This window comes from Teleopsis dalmanni, chromosome 1 (genome assembly GCF_002237135.1).
Source record: "Teleopsis dalmanni isolate 2A chromosome 1, ASM223713v2, whole genome shotgun sequence".
NCBI classification, from domain to species: Eukaryota; Metazoa; Arthropoda; class Insecta; order Diptera; family Diopsidae; genus Teleopsis; species Teleopsis dalmanni.
Window position 1 is genome coordinate 167,424,461 of NC_051846.1, and position 6,049 is coordinate 167,430,509.

General features: G+C 28.6%; 1 protein-coding gene across 1 annotated transcript in view; it reads left to right on the forward strand.

Annotated features, from left to right (window-relative positions):
• The window catches only part of LOC119666672, a 19,928-nt gene that overhangs the window by 1,281 nt on the left and 12,598 nt on the right, over positions 1-6,049 (forward strand). The gene's annotated exons all lie outside the window — the stretch shown is intronic.

The following is a 6,049-nucleotide window of genomic DNA, read 5'->3' on the forward strand; positions in this document are numbered from 1 at the left end:
TCAATTTTTAAATTTGAAAATTTAATATCAAAATAATTAAATCTTAATTATTTTATTAAAATCTTATTAAAAAAATTTAAAGCATGATTGATTTTTTATTACCCAAATATCGTGCCAGGGATATGCTTGGGCAATCTTAGCCTCGATAATTTCAACAAGTTCAAGTTAAGCCAGATTGGTTGGTGCAGTATTGACAAGTCCAAACTGCTTGCAGATATATTATTACTTGACTTAGAATATACAGAAAAGTTTTAATATATTTACAAAAAAAAAAAGAAAAAATAAATATTGTGTATAATAATAATTTTATAATATTATTTCCATAAATGCAGTCAAACTGGTAGTTTGTGTTTGCGCTTGCAACTCCAATTGCAAGTTGAAGTTGCCAATTTCGCACTCGTAGTTGCAATTTACTTAGCGCTAAACATGTTAGGCTCGTTTTCAGATAGATACCAGATACATGGGTGAATGCAACTTTACATACACGCATTTAAATAAATCATCCACGTCAACTTCAAATTAACTTCAAATACCACAAAGTTGGGTCTAATCACTGATATTAAAAATGTGCAGTTACTTTGATAGGCGCTCGTAATATTGAAGTCAACATGTCTTTATGGTTATTTCAAAAAGCATCATTAAAATAATGAAACTTTAATAAAAATTGATAGCATATAATAAACTCGCATCTCAGTATCGGTCCATAATGCGTAATAAACAAATAAAGATGCTGCGCTGCACCGCATCAATTAATACGGTTCGATGAATTATGGATACTTCTTTTATGGCATGAGGTCAACAACATTTGTTCTTCACTATTTTATATCTTCAGTTTATATTTAATTATTAAATCATTAACAAATATAAATGTAGATACATTAGCATTAATTTATATAAAACAATAAACTCATTTGAAAATAATTTTTTGCAATCTTCGGTTCCAGCCTTTAATCCTTGTATCGTATTTAATCATATATGTATCTTCAATGTATCTTAACAATTTTTCTGTTTTAAAAATAAATTTCTAATTATAGCCGCAAATAATTTTTCAAGTTCAAAACTCTTTCATTGACTTTTGGTTTGTTTGCTTGCTCATTTGTTTACATCTTGCAGACAAAGTCAAGTTTAGGTCTTCAAGTCAAGGTTTCCCCAGGTTCAATTACCTCTTCGACTGCGTAGCGCTTGAATGAATATTCATTTTTTTTTTAATGAAAGAATCGCTTTGTGCTGGGAATTGCCAATAATGCAAAGTATCTCAACAAAACGACTACGGCTGCAAATTGCCGGAAATGTGCATGGGGTTCGGCAATTCGCTTCAAAGTTATTTGCTTATTTACGAGAACGCAAATCTTATGTTAACTTGTAAATTTCAAATAATTTGAAGTATTTTAAAATTTCATTAACAAAGTGGCTGTAACGAATTGAGCTTTAAGTGTTATTATGAATAGCTTAATACCACATACGACCATAAAATTGCAGATAATTCAATGTTACCACTTAAAAATATGCACTTTACAAAAGATATTCAGTGGGATTTTAATAATATTAATGTATAGATTATTTATCAGAAAATGTGTATGTCTAAATAATCATTTATATGAATTGATATTTAGCATTCATACATAATTAAAATATATCTATTATAATTAGCATTTAACATTAACACCTAGTCAATTATTTTTGATATTTATATATTATTATCATAGTAAAATATCTGATTATAGTTTCTAATAATTTATATACCATTTTTCAAAGTTATAGTTTATATATTTATGCTTATGTTAGTAAAACTATATGTGTAGATATACATATGTATATAACTATATTTGTACAGTTATAGTTAGTTATTTATGTATATACTATATATCTGTATACTATATACAGAGTGGCCCAAATAAATAGTAACCAATTTCAAATTACTTTGACTTTAGAGCTGGGATGGCAACACTGCACCCTTATTTCATCTATTAATAGCTGATTTTACGATTTAGAAGTAGCAATATTGCCTTTTGTAGTGAAATTCAAACATATTAATCTGATAGCGATATATCTAATCGAAAGTAAAGTAAAGTAAAGTAGGTTTTCTTTTTATATATTGTAAGTAAAATGAATTGTTAAAAGGCAAATGTATAAGAAAAAACTAGAACAATGAAAGTCTTATTGCAGATACATATATCAAAAAGCACCACGCAACGAATTCTCCAAAATAAATTCAAAAGCCATAAAAGATCTATCGAAAAAAGACTCTCCAGAAAAAAAGACTAGACTCGATCGCGCAAAAGAGCGATAAGACGAACACTTCTTAAATGCTAAATATTCTCTTCGTTAATAAGGAAACTTTCCTAATCCAGTGTAAACAAACAAAATGATGAAGGAATATGAAAATGAAAACATTCAAATGGTTAAAATAAAGCATTATCATCCTCTATGATGATTTGGGCAACCCTGACATCGACCGACGTACTTTATTGGTGTATTTGGAGCAAAGTTTATTTAAAGGCATCAAGTTAATACCATTTTCTACCGCAAAAAAGTATTTGAACGTATTCTCAAATTATAGCTTAAGTAATTAGACATAAACTATTTTAAGGTTGTGTACTCCACCACCAACTTATCAAAATATTATATTATGACGCATGCTAAAAGCTTAATGGTATATCAGAAATGTATATACTCAGACTTAAGAATTGAGACTGTACAAAAGTACATCCAAGACAGAGTGTTAAAATTGTTTGATTCTGTGTGCGCTTACACTAATTTAGAATTACACTCTCCAGAATTAAATACAATTTATGTACTGTCAGGAAGATATGCTGGGCTTTACCTATACTTCTGTTATAATTCATCTAAATAATTTATTACTATAATTTAACGGGGCTCTTGTTACAGTGAATCACCTAAGTGGTGACAGATACTATTGAGTAAAAGTGTTATAAACACTAATTCGCATTTTATCAAACAAAAAAGAAGATTAATTAATTAGTAATTAATTAGTGAAATTAATTATCTAATGAAACTGTTTTTTTTTTCAAAAATTTTTAGTTTAACATTTTATTGAGATTTTATTAATTAAAAAAAAATTGCCATCATAAGAAAAGGCACTAGAAAATTTATCAATGAAACTGATAAATTATCTAACAACGCATTGAGTTTAAAGAAATTTTCAAAATTTAGTTCAGTAGTTTGTTCTGTAAAACATAAACTACTGAACTAGTTCATTCAAATGAACTAAATTGTGCAGCTTTCAAGTTAAAATTTTTTTTCCCTACCTAATTGAAAAACTTAGAAGTAGTGATATACCACCAAAGAAAGAGATTTGTAATAAAGAAAGAGATTAGTAATATGTTTTAGTTAATAGTATATGAAGGACAATGAAACTGATAAGTTCACTAGCAACCCAATAAATTTGAAAACGTTGAAAGAATTTGACCAAAACAAAACAGAGTAATTAAATTTGGTGAAGGAGAAACAAAATTAATAAAATACCAATATAACATAATGTACAAAAAGTTGTATTTTAAGACCGGTAGTTCAGTAGTTTATTTTACAAAAAACAAACTACTGAACTAGTTCATTTAAATGAACTAAATTATACCACGCTAAAATATAGCCTATATTTTTCTCACTACTTTTTAAATATATTATGTTATAAATGGGTATGAATGACAACATTACTAGGTTTGGTGAGTTATATGAGTTTCTGGCCCGAAAAAGCTGATAGATACAATTTTTATGCAGATATCCGTAGTTACACATATTCACTTTCATATTTCTTTTCAAGTTTTATGAATTAATTTTCAATTTATTTGAATTAAGCTGTGGTTATTTCATAGTTTTTGATTGTATATGTGTGTGTCTGTGTCTGTGTATATCTATAAACAATTTATTTTTTTGTAATTTTTTGTGAAAATTGATTTAAAAATGATGGAATCACGTAGCATGTGTGGATTTAATTAACACAATTTAAAGTGGGAACTTTGCAATACCTTGAAGCCACACACACTCACACACACATATGTGGAGGCTTAAGTTAATTATTTAAGCTGTCAAAATAACAACAAATATGAAATGAAAAACAAGAACCAAAATAATAACAAAAATAATAACAATAACAAAAGCAATTCGTACAACAAACAATGAAAACCAAAAGTTTATTGACTGAATTATGTAAAAAGTATAAAAACGGAACCAAAAGTGGAAAAAAATATTTAAATATATAAAATTACTAATAAATCAAATGGAAATATAATGAAAGTGAATGCAAAACTGTCAACAATAAAGCTTTGCCAATTTAACGCCAAAAACATATCATAAAACAACAACACCCAAAATGTACAATAATAACAACAACAATAATATACCAAATTTAAATTTATGGGAGAAATGCAAATTTGCATAAAAATTTATGACAAAAAAAAAACATGAAAAAACGGAAAATAAAAAAAAATAATGAACCAAAATAAATGAAGGTGGCATGTGTAGGTGGCAAATGCAACATAAAACTGAAGAACAATTTCAATTGAAATATAGCGCAGCAGAGAAGTCAGCAGCAGCACAGCTAGCGCCACCTATAAAAAAACGCCATCTATACCATAGATAACAACAGCAAAAATAGTGAAGAATGACAGCGAACTATGGTATAATAAAAATGGTTAACAGCTCAAGAAACATGAGCACACGTACGTTGTCCGAGTGACTGCATGCAGCATGAAAAATGGCAAAGCTTATGTGTATAATGAAGCAAATGATGATGCCTGATGTCGGATACCAATGCTAACGTTGTTGTTGACGCCGACGTTGGCGTTGGCGTTGGCGTTACTAACGTTGACGACGATGACGAATAATACAACACGTAATTCCCTGTCATTGACTGCATTTCTGATTACGTCGTTTTTGTTGTAAATTGTAAACGCGCACTTTATTATAATAACGTCGTACATGCGTTTTTACAAGCTGTTGTCTCGTTTTATGTTAGTTTATGTGTTTGTGTGTTTGTTCACTTCAGCATTTATATTATGCAATTGTGTGGGGGGTTACTCTCCACTGCTTGCGATATGCAGCAAGCAATGGGGAAAGAGTGTTTTTTTTCCATTTCACTTTTCTTAGACTTTTTGGGAGTAGCATTTTATATCATAGCAGAAACAAAGGTGCTGCCAACGTCAATAAAAATGAACAAATTTCTTATAAAAAAATTTTTAAAAGTGAAGTTAATATTTTAATAAAAAAAATTATTTTGTTTTTATTGATTATTTTTTTATTGCAAGTATTATTATTATTTATGTTTAATATTTCTCATATTTTTTTTGTAAATCATCATCTGCAGTGTTTTAGTTCAATTTATTGAAAAATACGGATATGTTATATTCGTCAAATGATTCCATCCATATTTGACTTTGCACTAATGAATGACTAGCGAAAAATTGATTTTAAGTTGCAGATGTGAAAAGTTACTTAACTGATATTTGTTATATGATACAAATATTTAGGCAATAGAAAGTTGTAAAAGCTGTGATTAATCTTGATTTCACTAAAGTTTACAATTTCCATACTTGAACTAATTGCAATTTTATAAAGATTAGTTTTTGTGTTAAATTTGCAAATTAAAACAATAAACTTATCACCAAATGAAGTAATGGGTTTACCAAATCTGGTAATCAGCCCACATGGTTGTTATATCACATACATTTCGCCGAGTCTCAGGAATCGGTTAGTAGATACATTCAATCTGTGAAATTTGGGATGGCGAATTAAAGTAGAAAGGTATAAAGCAATTGGATAATAACCACAGCTATATGAAATTTAAGATATACATACATAGAATTATAAACCCTACATCTTTGGAATGACTAAGTGGCAGCATGATTGGTTGTTGTATCACATATGTTTCATCATATCTCAGCAATCGGTTAGAAGATATATTCAATCTGTGAAATTTGGAATGGGGAATTAAGATAAGGTACGATGAGAGAGAATAGCTGCAGCGAGATGAAATTTAAGATAAACATATATAGAATTATAAATCCTACCTCTTTGAAGTGACTGACTGACA